Source organism: Chiloscyllium plagiosum, unplaced genomic scaffold, assembly GCF_037043375.1.
Source record: "Chiloscyllium plagiosum isolate Xiang-an unplaced genomic scaffold, Cpla_swu_hap1 HiC_scaffold_16, whole genome shotgun sequence".
Lineage (NCBI taxonomy): Eukaryota > Metazoa > Chordata > Chondrichthyes > Orectolobiformes > Hemiscylliidae > Chiloscyllium > Chiloscyllium plagiosum.
Window position 1 is genome coordinate 67,179,482 of NW_028270154.1, and position 20,463 is coordinate 67,199,944.

Sequence of the window (20,463 nt, forward strand, 5' to 3'; positions counted from 1 at the left end):
TGAAATCACATTTCAATGAGGGAATATATGACAGATAGTTGAGTTTACAAAGAATTAGAAAGGAATTTTGTTATGTCCGGGGTGCATTGTTCAAATATTTTTACTGATATTTCCGTTTTTACCGAGTTATTTTGTAAATTCCAGTTATGGCATCTTTCTGTTCTACTCACTTAAATCTGGACTGAAAAGCATCACTTTTTTGTTGCGGTCTGAGAGTTGTTGTTGATATGGGAAATCTCTACCTCCTGGTAGTTTCACTATTCTCAGATTGCTGTCCTCAGTCTCTAAAATGACATCAATATCAATGGCCCAGGGCAGCACTGTAACACTGAAACTTGAACCTGAATGTATCGTTATGTTTCAGGAGAAAATGAGGACTGCAGATATTGGAGGTCAGAGTCAAAGAGTGTGGCACTGGAAAAGCACAGCAGGTCAGGCAGCATCTGAGGAACAGGAGAGTCATCAGGAATTCATCCTGATGAAGAGCTTATACACAAAATATTGACTGTTTGACTTTCATCCTTACCTCATACGACAGTATTGAGTATTGAATGCTTGGTGCAGTTCCGCCTCATGACACTGATATTACTTTTTCAGACAGTAACTGAAATTTATGTTTTTTTGTCAACTTAACCACTAAAATGCCAGTGCTCAAGTATGTGCCTATCCCTGCATTCTAAAAGGGAAGGGAAAGTGCCGGGAGTGGAGGGTGGATTGGTGAGGGGCGATGACCTAATGAGAGCATCATGGAGGGAATGTTCTCTGTGGACTGCTGATAGGGGTGGGAAGAGAAATATATCCTTGCTGGTAGGGTCTGACTGCAGGTGGCACCTTCCCTTGCCACCACAAGAGATGTAAAACCTGTGTCCACACCTCCACCCTCATCTCCATTCAAGGCCCCAAAGGATCCTTCCACATCTGGCAGAGATTTTCCTGTACATCCAAACACCTCATCTACTGTGTCCAATGCTCTCAATGTGGTCTCCTCTACATTGGGGAGACAGGATGCCAATTTGTGGAGCGTTTCAGAGAACATTCTGGGACACATGCACCAAACAACCCCACCACTGACCACTTCAATTCCCTCTCCTACTCTGCCAAGGACATGCAAGTCGTGGGTCTCCTCCACTGCCAAATCCTCGCCACCTGACGCCTGGAGGAAAAACACCTTATCTTCCGCTTTCTGACCCTCCAACCACATGGCATCAACATCGATTTCACCAGTTTCCTCATCTTCCCTTCCTCCACCTAATCAAGATCCAATGCTCCAACTCAGCACTGCCCTCTTGAACTTCTCCCACCTATCCATCTTCCTCCTCACCTATCCACTCCACCTCCATTCCAATCTGTCACCATCACTCCTCACCTGCATCCACCTATTGCCTTCCGAGCTACCATCCCCCACAGCCCTATCCCACTCCTATTTATCTCCCCTTGGGGACACCACATTCCTGATGAAAGGCTTGTGCCTGAAAAGTTGACTTTCCTGTTCCTCTGATGCTGTCTGACCTGCTGTGCTTTTCCAGCATCACACTTTTTGACTCCAATCATATATTGTCTGCTGCCATGGAGAGCCAGGTCCAGCAGAATGCTTATTGACTGCCAGAGATGAACACAAACCTGCACTCCAATGCTATAACCTTATGGTTAAAGCTGACCACCAAGACCAGTTCCAGTAGGCACCCAGCCTGAAGAGGAACCACATACAGGCCCTAAATAAATCTCCTCTCAGGACCCTTCAGAGGTGATTGGTCCTTCCACCTCTACTGTCCCAGTGATTCTCAACATTTGTGAAAGTTAAAGCTAAGGAGGGTAAGACTACATCTGGTTCAGATATTCTCAGGATATCTGGGTCCTCTTGCCAGAAATGCCCCCGGTGTTGCAAGAATCGGGTCCAAGACCAACAGATTCCATTACAGGGCAGGCTTCCTCTAGCCCACGTGTGAACCCTGGGACTGTATCTAGGAGCAGTGGAAGGGAAAAGGAAAATAAAACTCTCTGATGCACACAGGTGGCATGGGTCATTTACATTTGAAAATTTATTGTGAAGTTCTCTCACTACCAGTCTGATTGTCTGTGATATTAGCTGTAGCTATAAGAATGAAGCCAACTATTCTTTTGTGCAACCCTGGTTGGATCCCTTTCTGAAGGAGTGATATTCATTCTCTATTATCCATAATAGCATAACACTTTGTCATGTTTGAATGTAAGAGCATCAGATGTTATGAAGCCTTCCAACAGTTATTAACAATAACTTGCATTGCAAAACAGGGATAGCAAAGACATAGAAAAAAAAAACAGTATTTGGGAATAAACAGGAGCTGTTTGGCCTTCTGAGCTTCAACATATTTACAGCGAATGAATGTTAACTCCACATATATAAATTCCATTGAAAGTGATAGTTAAATGAATCATGCCTGACTTCTTGTCCCTGGTGTGCCTGCACTCTGTTCTCCTGCTCAAAGTCCTCATCTTCCAGATTAGAAGATGCCACCACTCTCACAGCTTCTCATTGTGCACCACAGCCCTCTTCTGTCTGTTCCAGTTGTCCAGAGCAAAGCATGTAAAGATTATGAGACACACTCTGCATAAACTGCAAGAAACACTGAAAATGTAAAACCAGATGAATCTCATCTTCAGGAGGCCTATTGTCTATTCCACATTGACTCTGATGGAGGAATAGCCTGGGCTGTATCTGTTTTATCAGTTGAGCATTGTGTAGCAAGATCATCAGTCATGGCTGCAAAGCTAGACCTGTGTCACCCAGCAGCCATTCTTTTGAGGTCTTTGAAATGAAGTAGGAACCTGACATCGTTGCAGTTTCCAGCATTCCTAGTGCAGATTTCTATAATGTGATTGCAATGCTCATGGGTGAATTGACAATGGAGCCCTTTCCTATTAATGAAGTTAGTCTCATTGTGATATAAAGCTCTCAATGCTACCTGTGTAGTATTTAATGTGCCCTGCACCTGGAATCAGCAAATGGAAGAATTGTTATGTTGTCTGGGGACAACATTCAGCAGCAGCACTATGCCTCACTGAACTGGAGGACAGTTATCTGGGACAAATGTTTGAGGGCTACCTGCATTTTCTCTGAATCCTGAGAGAACAGTATGCTGCAAAGCCTTCATATGGAGGCTTTTTGGCAGCCCCAGGACTTTGCTGCTTGTTTTGAGTTTGCAGTGACGTGTTCCTCCTCCAACGTCTGTAACATTGTGGTTGTGGTGATACAAACACTTGAATCTATTGCTGATGGTTCCAATTAATGTATGTGGGAAATACAGGTGGTTCTCCTTTAACATTTTCCATCAGCGCAAATTGGCTATAATGCGATTGATGAATTATGGACATTGTTTGCACAGAAGGGAACATTCTGCTGAATGCGTATAGGGGTTTTCCATAACGTGGTTTTCTATAATGCGAGGTTGCAGGCGATCACAACTGTCAAGTTATGTCAGAACAACCTGTACCAGAAGCCATCAGCTCCTTCGTCATGTGAATAGTCAGCAGTTGTGGCACACAAATGATAGTTGTTGTCCCCTCCAAATATCAGAATGTTTCCTGTTATTACCATTCTTGATTTACAAAATTTCCCCAACACAGCACTAGCCCCTGACAACACACTTGAATTTCAAACCACAACCCTCAGGAATCATCCTCATGGCTGATGACAGACCAGATCCCTGATCGATTTTGTGCAGCTCCCTAACTGACTTAACACTGATGCACAGACTGGTTACACTGGATCTGCAAGACTGACTGTGGTCCACTCCACAGACTGTAACAAAGTCTCAGACACTATTCACACTAAGTGGCCAACTGATGATGTTTAAATCCCTGCAATGAGGTCAAACACTTCCCTTGACTGACTGTGGTGGAAGCCTGTGACTTATCATTGTCTCATTGACTGGATTAAGACCTACTCCCCTTAGACTTTAAGACATGGCCATTTGGTTGAAGCACATGCAGTGTGTTTGCTGCTTAATCTGCTGGCATATTATGTATATGTAACTTTGATATAGCATGGTGCTGTACAGAAATATGTCCACCCCTTTTGACTGATCATTTCTGGCAAACATTGCTGCCTGGCTTTCTGTCCCTGTTAAGATTAGATTACCTGCAGTGTTGAAACAGGCCATTTGCCTCAACAAGTCCACACCGACCCTCCGAAGAGTAACCCACTCAGACTCATTCCCCTACCCTATATTTATCCCTGACTAATACACCTAACAATATGGGCAATTTAGCATGGCCAAGACACCTAATCTGCACATCTTTGGATTGTAGGAGGAAACCAGAGCACCTGGAGGAAACCCACGCAGACACAGGGAGAACGTGCAACCTTCACACAGACAGCCGCCCGAGGAGGGAATCGAACCCGAGTCCCTGGCAATGTGAGGAACACTGCTAACCACTGAGCCACTGTGCCTCCCTCTGATCCACCATAACACCCTCAAAGACAAAGCAAGTCAGAAGTAATGATCCTGTAAGATCTAATCAAGGCAAGCAATATACTAAAAGGCAAGGCAAGGCAGAGATGTTGTAAGTATTCAAAAAGGTGCAGCATGAAGAAGTGCAGAGCAAACAAGTTGAGAACCCAGAGGTGCACCATATTACAATGTATGAAAATGTATGTGAATTTACACACAAATTGGCCTGACAGCAACACTGTAATGTAAAGGTATCAGTGAGCTCCAATGTGCAGTATTACAATATTGAACTATTTTATAAGTAAGTCTGAGTTGTGCCATGATAATGTGGTGAGGGTGGTGTTTTGCCAAAGTATATCTCCGTGTGTGGAGGGTGCAGGCAGTTGCTGCCGACAGAGTGAATCCTGAAATGATGAACAAGATGGAGGCCCAGATAAGATGCTGGTGAGCTACAGCCACCAGATACCTGCTCTGACTTTGATATTAAAAATTGGCAATGTCTAGTTTTCTCTGCTACTGGAGAATATACCAACTGTATATAAATGAGTGAGATCAGATATTAATGAGATGTTAATGCATGCAAATAGACCCCTTGCCACGCAGAATCAAAATTCTCATGTAGCCATTGAAAACTTGAAAATATCAGACCTTCTTTTGACACCAAAAATCTTATTTTTCAATTTTGTCTCTGTCTTTTACCAACTATCTCACCATCGTCCACATTGTTTAGAGGGTGGGTCTATTCAGCCTTAAATTCTGACAGAACTGATTGTCAGTTTTCCTAGAAATTAGTTTATTAGACTGGTGAGAAGTTAAACTCTGTCTAATGTTGCTGTAGGGGTGGAAGGCATAAAAGAAAATCTAATAATACTAACTGGAATATTAATTTGCTGATTGTGTCTCACAGTTGGGAGCAGGACACAATTACAAAGATATTTAAGTAAAGCCACTGGACAGCAGAAGAAGCAAACTTTTCTGTGAAAGAGACAGTTTTAGCAGAGCCAGCTAGATTCTTATCAAAGCTTATTCAGGGGCTAGTTGCAGGAACCTTTGGAAATTTGAGCTATCTGGATAGAGAGGAATAGAAGGAGAGGACACTCATTTGAAAGTGACTTGCTGGTAATAATTGTATCTAGACTCATAAAGAATGTCGTAGTCTGGATCATTCCTTGGAAGATTCAAGCTGGTATGCAGAGGATTAGTTAAACTGTGCTGGAGAGGTGGGAACACCTATAGGACTGTCTATGATAACTATATATCTGCCAGTAATGTTCCTTGGGAAGATATGGTAAGCTGCCTTTTTGAAGTGCTACAGTCCATGAAGGTAAGGTATATCCATGGTGCTGTTAGTGATGGAATTTCAGGATTCTAGTCCGTTGACAGTGAAGGAACAGTGATATAGTTTCAAGTCAGGGTAACATGCAGCTTGGAGGGAAACTTGAAGATGATGGTGCTATTCATCTGCAGGTTAAATGTAATGTTGAAGGAGCCTTGCTGAGTTGTTGCCATGCGTCATTTAGATGGTACACACTGCCACTGGTGTACCAGTGGTGGAAGGGAGTGAACTTTGAAGATAATTGTGTGCTACTCTGCTTTGTACAAGATCGCATTGAGCATGAATATTGTTGAATCTGCACCAATCCAGGCATGTAAAGTGCATTCGATCATAATCTTAACTTGTGGACAGATTTTGCAGAGTTGGGAGGTGAGTTATTTGCTTCAGAATTCCTAGCTTCTGACAACTCTTGCAGTCACAGTATTTATATATTTCTGTTCAATCTTTCTGTTTACAGTGGTGTATTCTGCAATGCTGATGCCATTGAATGTCAAAGGGTGATGGTTGAATTTATTTTTCTGTTAGAGACAGTTCTTCTGCAGCACTAATGTGGCGCAAATATTAATTGCATTGTCACCAATACTGAGATGAGTGTTCTTTGTCAGATAACTTCTGGAAGTAAGTTCCACCAACCTTCCACTAACTGTTGTGGTGGGATTAGAACCCATGTCTTCAGAGCATTTGCTTGGATCATTGGAATAACATTCATCACATCACTCTGTCACACCACTGGTGAGTCGTTTTATTACAGCAGAAGTTTGAGAAAGCAAAATTTTGTTAATCAGTCTTGAAATAACTCCACAAAGGATGGTATCTCTTCACCAAGTCACCCTTCATTTATGTGTGAGGAGTTTTGACACTGATCCAGTTTCCTCAGACCCAGCTCTCAGAGTGAACGGAACCTTTGACACTTCTATTTATATCTATGAGCAATATCTTCCCAGTTGGACCAGATTATATTCTCTGAGGTCCACCTGGCTGATTTCATTACAGTCACAACAACTCTTCCCCCGTGAGTTTGAGGACATGGTTTTTGTTTCGTATGTCTTTCTGAACCTTTTTAGCACACATCAGGTTACTCCAACTCGGCTTTTGATACAAGCAGCATGGAATATACGATATTTGTGCCTCTTGCTCCCAGAGCATCTTGGAACAAACTCATTGTCCTCTTCAGGTGGGAAAGGCATCGAAGTGGTGACATCCACCATGTCAGTCTCAGGTTCTGACATATCATCAATGTTTGATAGACAGCAAGAATGGATGGGTTCTGGAACAATCTGAAAGGCAGTTGAGGAGCTGGGCACATTTTTGGTTCTCCAACACCTTTTGCAACTTTACAGCTTTCATCTGGTCCAAGTGCTTATTCAGGACTGTCGCACTTAGCCGAAATTTATATTCATTGTTCCTGAGCTCACCTCTTACCCATGCAAGGCCACTCTCTTGCTTAGTGGAGTCTGTGGAGCCCACCCTCACCTGTCTGGGAATATTTAATTTAACCTGGTGCAGAGTTTTCTCCCCAATAGCAACTCTGCTGGAGCTATACCTGTAGTTGCACAAAGATGGTCCTATCATCAAATAGGAACTGGGACAGTCTGGTATCAAGTAAAGCTGTGGACTGTTTGTTTCAGCCTGCCTTCAAAGTTTGGAGCACTCCTGCTGCCACACCATTGGATCATGGATAGTATGGAACTGTCCTTATGTGATGAGTACCATTTGACTTTAGGAAATACTCAAATTCCTTGCTGGCGAATGATGGTTTGTTATCTGTGACCAATGCTATGGGAGTCCATACATTGTAAAAAATATGCTCAGTTTTTTCTATCAGCATCCACGTGTTAGATCAAAGAACTCCATGCATGTCCAACCACTTTGAGGAGGCATCCACAATGACTGAGAACATTGAACTCATGAAAGAAATTGCATAGTCAATATGTAACCGAGTCTAGGGTTTGCCTGGTCAATCCCTTGATTATCAGGGTGCCGCTAGCAGTAATTTTTGTCCTTGTTGGCACTCTAGGCACCACCCCACTAATGCAGCTATGTCTGCGTCCAAGCCTGACCAGCAAAAATAACACCTCATCAACATCTTCATTTTGGAAACTATGGGTGACCCTGATGGAGCTCAGCCAGTGTCTGGCAGTGACCTTTGCTCAAGACAATCACTCTCACTCCCAAATAACAATATGCTGTCCTCTACTGTGATCTGGTCCCTCTGGGTCCAAAAGGTTTCAATTCTAGTTATAGTGATCCTTTGCTTCCCCCATCACCACCAGTTGTTTCAGTTTTGGCAGGACTGGATCTTTATGTGACCGAAGCCTGATATTATCAGCTGTGACTGGAAGTGAGCCCAGAAAATTGAAAACCATAACAGAGTTTTCCCGAGGCAATACCACAGGTAGCGTATCTGCTAGTAGGAGGCAGCTCAATGTATCTGCATTTGTTACTTGGCATTCCGAACAGTACTCCAATTTTAATTAAACATACTTAGTATTAGAGCCCACTGCTGAATTCATCCTAAAGCTATCGGCAACATTGCCTTGTCCTCTTTAAGTAAACCTAGCAGGGGTTTGTTAGCCATAACTATTACAAATTTGTGTCCGTAAACATTTTGGTGGAACTTCCTGACTCCACATATGACTGACAATCTTTCCTTCTCTATCTGGAATGCTCTTCATTAAGCAAAGTCCTGATGCATCTGCTATTGGGCTTTCCTCTTCATTCGGCTACCTATGAGTGAATTCTATCCTGATGCCGTACTGGGAGGCATTGCATATCAATACCAATTCTCATTTGGCATCATTTGTGCACCAATACCTGAGAGGATGAAAGCTGTTTCTTCACTTCCCTGAAAGCTGTAGCTTGGCTACGCAACCATTTCCATGACTGATCATTTTTTTAAGAGCTGATGCAAAGGTACTAAGATGAAGGCCAGGGTATGTATGAACTTTCCATAGTAATTCAACTGTCCAAAGAAAGACTTAAGCTTCAGAACAGTCATAGGAGCCAGGGAACCTTTGATCACCCTGACATTACCTCACAATAGGTGTAACCTGGTCTGTAAACTCTAGCCCAAGGAGGTCACTTGGAGTGCCTGGAATGCACATTTTTCCCTTCTAAGACATATATCCAACTGGGATAAATGTCTAAGGATCATGTTCAAGTGCTCCTTATTGGTATCCCCTGTGACTGGCAGATCATCTGCATAGATGGCAACCTGGGGTAGACCATGTCAAAAGGTTCTCTATCATCCTCTGAAAAATTGTGCCGACTGATGATACCCCAAATGGCAATCGCTAGAACGGATGAGATGATCATTGACTATTTACTATTGTGGTACTTAGCTGTCATGTTTCCTACATTATGAGTGGGATTCTACTTCAAAAATGACTTAATGAAGTGTGGCACCTGTGGTTTTGAAATGCACTGTATACACGAGAGATTGTTTCTTTAAGTGGACTGAAGCCTATCATAAATTATTCCCATAACACCATGTTGCAAAATCAAAAGTAGACACTGATTAGAATAGAATATCTTTGTATTGTCACAAGTATTCCATTGTAGGAATACAGTGAAAAGCTTTTACACTGTCTGCCTTCTTATGGCAACAACTTAGGTACAAGTACCAAGGTGCAATTCTTGAATATAGCACAGGAATAAAAGTAGCTGAATTAATTCCAGATTTGACAAATAACTTTAAAATAGGACATCATTAGAGGGTTGACATTACAGTAAGCTTGGACATTTCACATAGACATTACAATGTAGCAGTTCAGCGTAGGACGTCTGCACTTGATCTGACCACTCGCGCCAGACTCCAGTCCAACAGTCATCTCCACTCTGCTCCAAGCCACAGCCGCTCCGTACCGGCATTCAGCTGTTCCAAGATAACTTCCAGAATTGCCTCCCCCAACGCTGGTCTCTGTCTGGCTCTTGCTGCTTGCAAGCCGCTCTGGGGTTGCTTCGCTGTGCTACTCTGGACTCGCAGCCCACATACTGTACCACAGCTTCCACAGCCCACACACTGTACCACAGCTCCCACAGCCCACACACTACTACAGCTCCCACAGCCCATACACTGTACCACAGCTCCCACAGCCCACACACTGTGCCAGGGCTAGCGGCTCACACCCTTATGGGGCTCACAGCCCACATACTGTACCAGGCCTCCCTCCTCATACTGTTCTGGGGCTCACAGCCCACACTGTACCAGGGCTCTCTGCTCACACTGTTGTAGGGCTCACAGCACACACACTGTACCAGGGCTCGCTGCTCATGCGGTTCTTTGGTTCACAGCCGACATACTAGATTAGATTAGATTAGATTACTTTACAGTGTGGAAACAGGCCCTTCGGCCCAACAAGTCCACACCGACCCGCCGAAGCGCAACCCACCCATACCCCTACATTTACCCCTTACCTAACACTACAGACAATTTAGCATAGCCAATTCACCTAACCTGCACATCTTTAGACTGTGGGAGGAAACCGGTGCACCCAGAGGAAACCCACGCAGACACGGGGAGAATGTGCAAACTCCACACAGTCAGTCGCCTGAGGCGGGAATTGAACCGAGGTCTCTGGCGCTGTGAGGCAGCAGTGCTAACCACTGTGCTACCGTGCCGCCCTGTACTAGAGCTCCCTGTTCACAACACTGTTGTGGGGCTCACAGCACACGCATTGTACCAGGGCTTCCTGTTCACACTCTTCTGGGCTCACAGCCCATGTACTGTACCAGGACTCACTGCTCACACTATTCAAGGGCTCACAGTTCACACACTGCACAGGGCTCTCTGCTCACATTGTTCTGGGACTCACAGCCCACACACTGAACAAGGGCTCTCTGCTCACATTGATCTGGGGCTCAACGCGCACATGCTGTACAGGGGCTCCCTGCTCATACTCATCTAGGATATAAGCCCACACACTGTACCAGAGCTCCGTGCTCACACTGTTCTGGGGCTCACAGCCCACATACTGTACCAGGCCTCCCTTCTCATACTGTTCTGGGGCTCACACCCCACACACTGTACCAGGGCTTTCTGCTCACACTGTTCTAGGGCTCACAGCACACACACTGTACCAGGCCTCCCTCCTTATAGGGTTCTGTGGCTCAAAGCACACATACTGTACCAGGGCTCGCTGCTCACACGGTACTTTGGCTCACAGCCGACATACTGTACCAGAGCTCCCTGTTCACACTGTTGTGGGGCTCACAGCACACGCATTTTACCAGGGCTCCCTGCTCACACTCTTCTGGGCTCACAGCCCATGTACTGTACCAGGACTCACTGCTCACACTGTTCGAAGGCTCACAGCCCACACACTGTGCCAGGGCTCCCTGCTCACACTGTTCTGAAGCTCACAGCCTATACACTGGACCAAAGCTCCCTTCTCACACTGTTCTAGGGCTCACAGCCCACACATTGTAACAGGGCTCCCTGCTCACACTGTTCTGTGTCTCATAGCCCACACACTGTAGCAGGGCTCACTGCTCACACTGTTCTGGGGCTCACAGCCCATACACTGGACCAGAGCTTCCTACTCACACTGTTCTGTGTCTCACAGTCCACCCACTGTACCAGGGACCCCTGCTCACACTGTTCTGGAACTCACAGCCCATACATTGCACCAGGCCTCACTGCTCATACTTTTCTGGAACTCACAGTCCACACACTGTCCCAGAGCTCCCTACTCACACTGTTCTAGGGCTCACAGCCCACACACTGTACAGGGCTCCCTACCTACACTGTTCTGTGGCTCTGTTCTGTTGTACCAGGGCACCCTGCTCACACTGTTCTGGGACTAACAGCGCACACACTGTTCCAGAGATTCCTGTTCACCCTGTTTTCGGGCTCGCAGCCCACACACTACACCAGGCCTCACTGCTTACACTGTTCTGTGGCTGACAGACCACATACTGTAACAGGGCTCCGTGCACACACTGTCGTCAGGCTCACAGCCCACATACTGTACCAGGTATCGTTGGTCACACAGGTCTGGGGCACACAGCTCACACATTCACCCAGGGCTTCGTGCTCACACTCTTGTAGTGCTCACAACCCGCACACTGCACCAGGGCTCCTTGCTCACACTGTTCTGGGTCTCGCTGCCCACACCCTCTACCAGGGCTCCCTTCTCTCACTGTTCTGTAGCTAACAGCCTACACACTGTCCCAGGGCTCCGTGATCACACTCTTCTGGGGCACATAGCCCTCATACTGTACCAGAGCTCCCTACTTACACTGTTCTGGGGCTCACAAGCCACATGTTGTACCAGGGCTCCTCGCTCACACTGTGCTGGGGCAGTTCCAGAGATCCCTGATCACATTGTTCTAGGACTCAGCCCAAACACTGTACCGGGGCTCCCTATTCACACTGTTCTGGGGGTCGCAGCTCACAAACTGCACCAGGACTCGCTGCTCACACTGTTCTGAAGCTCACAGCCCACACACTGGACCAGAGCTCCCTACTCACACTGTTCTAGGGCTCACAGCCCACACACTGTAACAGGGTTCCCTATTCACACTGTTCTAGGTCTCACAGCCTACACACTGCACCAGGCCTCACTGCTCACACTCTTCTGGGGCTCACAGCCCTCATACTGTACCAGGGCTCCCAACCTACACTGTTCTGGGACTCACAGCCCACATTGTTATGCAGCTCGCGGCCTACACCCGGTACCAGGGCTCGCTGCTCACACTTTTCTGTGGCTAACAGCCCACGCCCTGTACCAGGGCTCCCTGCTCACACTGTTCTGCGGCTAACAGCCCACACACACTGTTCCAGAGATCCCTAATCACACTGTTCTAGAGCTCTAAGCCTATACGCTGCACCGAAGCTCCCTGTTCACACTGATCTGGTGCTCGCAGCCCACACCCTGTACCAGGGCTCATTGTTCTAGGGCTCACAGCTCACAAACTGCACCAGCGCTCGTTGCTCACACTGTTCTGGAGCTCACAGCCCACACACTGGACCAGAGCTCCCTACTCACACTGTTCTAGGTCTCACAGCACACTCACTGCACGAAGGCTCACTGCTTACACTGTTCTTGGACTCACAGCCCACACACTGTACCAGTGTCCGTGCTCACACTGTCATGGGGCTCACAGCCCACATACTGTACCAGGGATCGCTGCTAACACTTTTCAGGGGCTTACAGTCCGCAAGCTGCATCAGGGCTCGCAATTTACTCTGTTCTGTGGCTGACGGCCTGTCGCACTGTACCAGGGCTCCCTGCTCTCATTGTTCTAGGGCTCAAAGCTCATAAACTGCATCAGAGCTCGCTGTTCACACTGTTCTGGAGCTCACAGCCCATATACTGAACCAGGGCTCCCTGCTCTATTGTTCTAGGGCTCAAAGCTCACAAACTGCATCAGAGCTCGCTGCTCAGACTGTTCTGGAGCTCACAGCCCACACCCTGTACCAGGGCTCCCTGCTCTATTGTTCTAGGGCTCAAAGCTCACAAACTGCATCAGAGCTCGCTGTTCACACTGTTCTGGAGCTCACAGCCCATATACTGAACCAGGGCTCCCTACTCACACTGTTCTAGGGCTCACAGCCCACACATTGTAACAGAGTTCCCTACTCACACTGTTCTGGAGCACACAGCCCACACCCTGTACCAGGACTCGCTGCTCACACTTGACCAGAGCACCCTACTCACACTCTTCTGGGACTCACAGCCTTAAACTGTACCAGGGCTCCCAACCTACACTGTTCTGGGGCTCACAGCCCACACACTGTACCAGGGCTCACTGCTCACACTGCTATGCAGCTCACGGCCTACACCCTGTACCAGGGCTCACTCCTCACACTGTTCTGGGACTCACAGCCCACGCCCTGTACCAGAGCACCCTAATCTCATTGTTCCAGGACTCCCAGCTCAACAACTGCACCAAGGATCGTTGCTCACACTCTTCTGGGGCTCATAGCCCTCATACTGTACCAGGACTCTCTGCTCACACTGTTCTGCAGCTAACAGCCCACACACTGTTCCTGAGATCCCTAATCACACTGTTCTGCAGCTCTAAGCTCACACACAGTACCGGGGCTCCCTGCTCACACTGTTCTGAAGCTCATAGCCCATACACTGGACCAAAGCTCCCTACTCACACTGTTCTGCAGCTAATAGCCCACACACTGTTCCAGAGATCCCTAATCACACTGTTCTAGGGCTCAAAGTTCACAAACTGCACCAGAGCTCGCTGCTCACAATGTTCTTAAGCTCACAGCCCATACACTGTAACAGACTGTCCTACTCACACTGTTCTGGAGCACACAGCCCACACCCTGTACCAGGGCTCGCTGCTCACCCTCGACCAGAGCTCCCGACTCACACTATTATAGGAGTCACAGCCGACACACTGTATCAGGGCTCACTGCTCACACTGTTATGCAGCTCACGGCCTACACCCTGTACCAGGGCTCGCTGCTCACACTGTTCTGTGGCTAACAGCCCACATACTGTACCAGGGCTCCCTGCTCACACTGTTCTGCGGCTAACAGTCCACACACTGTTCCAGAGATCCCTAATCACACTGTTCTAGAGCTCTAAGCTCATACACTGCACCGAAGCTCTCTGTTCACACTGATCTGGTGCTCGCAGCCCACACCCTGTACCAGGGCTCATTGTTCTAGGGCTCACAGCTCACAAACTGCACCAGAGCTCGCTGCTCACACTGTTCTGGAGCTCACAGCCCATACACTGGACCAGGGTTCCCTACTCACACTGTTCTAGGGCTCAAAGCCCACACACTGTAACAGAGTTCCCTACTCACACTGTTCTAGGTCTCACAGCCGACACACTGCACCAGGCCTCATTGCTCACACTCTTCTGGGGCTCACAGCCCTCATACTGTACCAGGGCTCCCAACCTACACTGTTCTGGGGCTCACAGCTCGCTCGTTCGAGAGCTCTAAACTCACACACTGTACCAGGGCTCGCTGCTCACTCTTTTCTGCGGTTCACTGCCCACAAACTGCACCAGGGTTCGCAGTTTACACTGTTCTGTGGCTGACAGCCCATGCACTGTAACAGACTGTCCTACTCACACTGATCTGGGGTTCACAGCTCACCCACTGTGCCAGTGCTCCCTGCTCACACTGTTCGCTGGCTCACAGCCCACACACTGTACCAGGGCTCACAGCTCACACCGTTCTGGGGTTAACATCCCACCCATTGTCCCAGGGCTCCCTGCTCACACAGTTCTGTGGCTCACAGCCCACACACTGCACCCGTGCTCACTGCTCACACTGTTCTGGGGCTCACAGCCCATACACTGGACCAGGACTCCCTGCTCACACTGTTAGGTGGCTCACAGCCCACACACTGTACCAGGGCTCCCTGCTCACACTGTTCTGTGGCTCACAGCCCACACACTGTACCAGGGCTCCTGCTCACACTGTTCAGTGGCTCACAGCCCACACACTGTACCAGAGCTCACTGCTCACACTGTTCTGGGGCTCACAGCCCATATACTGGACCAGAGATCCCTACTCACATTGTTCTGTGTCTCACACCCACTGTCCCAGGGCTCCCTGCACACACTGTTCTGTGGCTCACAGCCCACACACTGCACCAGAGCTCACTACTCACACTGTTCTGGGGCTAACATCCCACCGACTGTCCCAGGGCTCCCTGCTTACACTGTTGTGCGTCTCACAGCCCACACACTGTCCCAGGGCTCCCTGCTTACACTGTCCTGGGCCTCGCTGCCCACACCCTGTACCAGGGCACCCTTCTCTCACTGTTCTGTAGCTAACAGCCTACACACTGTCCCAGGGCTCTGTAATCACACTCTTATGGGGCACATAGCCCTCATACTGTACCAGAGCTCCCTACTTACACTGTTCTGGGGCTCGCAAGACACATGTTGTACCAGGACTCCTCGCTCACACTGTTCTGGGACCAACAGCCCACACACAGTTCCAGAGATCCCTAATCACACCGTTCCAGTACTCAGCCCACACACTGTACTGGGGCTCCCTGTTCACACTGTTCTGGGGCTTGCAGCTCACAAACTGCACCAGAGCTCGCTGCTCACACTGTTCTGAAGCTCACAGCCCACACACTGGACCAGAGCTCCCTACTCACACTGTTCTAGGTCTCACAGCACACTCCCTGCACGAGGGCTCACTGCTTACACTGTTCTTGGACTCACAGCCCACACATTGTACCGTGTCCGTGCTCACACTTTCATGGGGCTCACAGCCCACATACTGTACCAGGGATCGCTGCTAACACTTTTCAGGGGCAGACTGTCCAAAACTGTATCAGGGCTCGCAGTTTACTCTGTTCTGTGGCTGACGGCCCACGCACTGTACCAGGGATCCCTGCTCACACAGTTTTGGGGCTCGCTGCCCACACGCTGTACGAGGGCCCCCTGCTCACACTGTTCTGGTGCTCGCAGCCCACACCCTGTACCAGGGCTCCCTGCTCACACTGTTCTGGAGCTCACAGCCCATACACTGGACCAGAGCTCCCTACTCACACTGTTCTAGATCTCACAGCCCACACACTGTAACAGGGTTCCTACTCACACTGTTCTGGAGCTCACAGCCCATACACCGTAACAGGGTTCCTACTTACACTGTTATGGAGCTCATAGCCCACACCCTCTATCAGGGCTCACTGCTCACACTGTTCTGAAGCTCACAGCCTACACACTCGACCAGAACTTCCTACTCACATTGTTCTAGGTCTCACAGCCGACACACTGCACCAGGCCTCACTGCTCACACTCTTCTGGTGCTCACAGCCCTCATACTGTACCAGGCCTCCCAACCTACACTGTTCTGGGGCTCACAGCCCACACACTGTACCAGGGCTAACTGCTCACACTGTTATGCAGCTCACGGCCTACACCCTGTACCAGGGCTCGCTGCTCACACTGTTCAGGGGCTCACAGCCCACGCCCTGTACCAGAGCACCCTGCTGTCATTGTTCTGTGGCTCACAGCTCAACAACTGCACCAAGAATCACTGCTCACACTGATCTGGGGCTCATAGCCCTCATACTGTACCAGGGCTCCCTACAAAGTTCTGGGGCTCGCAGGCCACAAGTTGTACCAGGGCTCTCTTCTCACACTGTTCTGAAACTCACAGCCCATACACTGGACCAAAGCTCCTACTCACACTGTTCTTGGACTCACAGCCCACACACTGCACCAGGGCTCCGTGCTCACACTGTCGTGGGGCTCACAGCCCACATACTGTACCAGGGATCGCTGCTCACACTTTTCTGGGGCTCACAGCCCACACACTGTATCAGGATTCTGTGCTCACACTTGTCTGGGTTCACAGCCCACACACTGCACGAGGGCTTGCTGCTCACACTGATCTGGGGATCACAGCCCACACACCGTTCCAGGGCTCCCTGGTCACACTATTCTGGGGCTAGCAGCCCGCCCACTGTCCCAGGCTTCCATGCTCACACTGTTCTGCAGCTCACAGCCCACACCCTGTACCAGGTCTCCATGCTCTCATTGTTCTAGGGCTCTAAGCTCAAAAACTGCACTAGGGCCCGCTGCCCGCACTGTTCTGTAGCTCACAGCCCATACACTGGACCAGAGCTCCCTACTCGCACTGTTCTAGTGCTCACAGCCCACAAACTGCATCAGGCCTCGCTGCTCACACTCTTCTGGGGCTCACAGCCCTCATACTGTACAGCTCACAACCTACACTGTTCTGGGGCTTGCAGGCCACACATTGTACCAGGGCTCTCTGCTATCATTGTTCTAGGGCTTACAGCTCAAAAACTGCACGAGGGCTCGCTCTTACACTGCTCTGTGGCTGACAGCCCACACACTGTACCAGGGATCGCTGCTCACACTGTTCTGTGGCTCACAGCCCATACACTGCATCAGGGATCACTGCTTACACTGTTCTGACGCTCACAGCCCACATTGTGGGCGGCACGGTGGCACAGCAGTTAGCACTGCTGCCTCGCAGCGCCAGAGACCCGGGTTCAATTCCCGACTCAGGCGACTGACTGTGTGGAGTTTGCACGTTCTCCCCGTGTCTGCGTGGGTTTCCTCCGGGTGCTCCGGTTTCCTCCCACAGTCCAAAGATGTGCAGGTCAGGTGAATTGGCCATGCTAAATTGCCCGTAGTGTTAGGTATAGGGGTAAATGTAGGGGTATGGGTGGGTTGCGCTTCGGCGGGTCGGTGTGGACTGGTTGGGCCGAAGGGCCTGTTTCCATACTGTAATGTAATCTAAACTACTGGACCAGAGCTCCCTACTCACACTGTTCTGGGGGTCACAGCCCACACACTGTACCAGGGCTCGCTGCTCACACTGTTCTGAAGCTCACAGCCCACACACTCGACCAGAGATCCCTAATCACACTGTTCTAGGTCTCACAGCCTACACACTGCACCACGCCTCACTGCTCACACTCTTCTGGGGCTTACAGCCCTCATACTGTACCAGGGCACCCAACCTACACTGTTCCGGGGCTCGCAGGCCACACATTGTACCAGGGATCGCTGCTCACACTGTTCTGCGGCTAACAGCCCACACACTGTTGTAGAGCTTGCTGCTCAGACTGCTCTGGAGCTTGCTGCCCACGCGCTGTCTGAGGGCTCCATGCTCACACTATTCTGTGGCTCACAGCCCACAAACTGCACCAGGGTTCGCAGTTTACACTGTTCTGTGGCTGACAGCCCATGCACTGTAACAGGGACCCCTGCTCACTCTGAACTGGGGCTCACAGCTCACCCACTGTGCCAGAGCTCCCTGCTCACACAGTTCTGTGGCTCACAGCCCACACACTGTACCAGGGCTCACTGCTCACACAGTTCTGTGGCTCACAGCCCACACACTGTACCAGAGCTCCCTACTCACACTGTTCTGTGTCCCACAGTCCACACACTGTACCAGGGCTCACTGCTCACACTTGTGAGAAACAAAGCTCACACACTTCAATAATTTCAGTCCGAGACAAAATCTGAATCTGTAGTGCCCTTTATTTTACTCTTGCAAGAGGGTGTGATGTCTACTGTCTACAAGGCAAGGGACACACACACTGAATTCAACTAATACACGATATTTATATAATTTAGTTTATTTTTTAAAATTTCATTGCTCCTCCCCTGTTTACATCTTCCACTGCTCTAAAACTGGCACCCATTACTCCTGTTTATCTCTTGCCTTATCCGGCCTTGTCTGTGTCAGAATGTTTAATTCTGGCCTCACAAGGCTGTTTGACCTCATCCCGCTGTGGGTCATTGTTAGGCATATCCTTTCTTCAGGTCAGGCAGCATCCAGGGAACAGGTGAATCGACGTTTCGGGCATAAGCCCTTCTTCATGAATGGGAAAGTTTGTCCAGCAGGCTAAGATAAAAGGTAGGGAGGAGGGACTTGGGAGAGGGGCGTCGGAAATGTGATAGGTGGAAAGAGGTCAAGGTGAGGGTGATAGGTCAGACTGGGGTGGGGGCGGAGAGGTCGGGAAGAAGATCTCAGGTTAGGAAGGCGGTACTGAATTTGATGGATTTGACTGAGACAGGGTGGGGGGAGGGGAAATGAGGAAACTGGTGAAATCCGAGTTCATCCCTTGTGGTTGGAGGGTTCCTAGCCGGAAGATGAGGCGTTCTTCCTCCAACTGTCGTTTTGTTGTGGTCTGACGATGGAGGAGTCCAAAGACCTGCATATCCTTGGTGGAGTGGGAGGGGGAATTGAAATGTTAACATTTCAATTCCCCCTCCCACTCCACCAAGGATATGCAGGTCTTTGGACTCCTCCATCGTCAGACCACAACAAAACGACGGTTGGAGGAAGAACGCCTCATCTTCCGGCTAGGAACCCTCCAACCACAAGGGATGAACTCGGATTTCACCAGTTTCCTCATTTCCCCTCCCCCCCACCCTGTCTCAGTCAAATCCATCAAATTCAGCACCGCCTTCCTAACCTGAGATCTTCTTCCCGACCTCTCCGCCCCCACCCCAGTCTGACCTATCACCCTCACCTTGACCTCTTTTCACCTATCACATTTCCGACGCCCCTCTCCCAAGTCCCTCCTCCCTACCTTTTATCTTAGCCTGCTGGACAAACTTTCCCCATTCCTGAAGAAGGGCTTATGCCCGAAACGTCGATTCTCCTGTTCCCTGGATGCTGCCTGACCTGCTGCGCTTTTCCAGCAACACATTTCCAGCTCTGATCTCCAGCATCTGCAGACCTCACTTTCTCCTCATATCCTTTCTTCACCATTATCTACTCCCTCCATCTGTGCCTTCCCCTACCATACTGATCCTTATGACCCTTTTAATTGGGGTTTGTTCCTGTGTTTCTGTAAAAGTGGGAAACAGATGTTTATACCTACTGTTTTTACAGGCGTATCTAGCTTAACTTCCACCCCTCACAGCATCTTATCTATTCGTCTGTAATTTCTACCATTGTTTTGCAGTCACATTTCATTCTTGCATACAATTTTAGCTAATACAAAAACAATTATGTATTTCCTCCACATAGTTTCCATTCTTGTTGACTCAGTTCTTGGCTGAAACAATTACACACTGGTGTGAGTTCATTTACTTTGTATAAGTAATTATGATTGCAGAAGTAACACTACTTTACCTATATCCCACATACTGTTCTGGAACTCACAGCCCATACACTGGACCAGAGCTCCCTACTCACACTGTTCTGTGTCTCACAGCCCACATTGCACCAGGCCTCACTGTTCATACTGTTCTGGAGCTCACA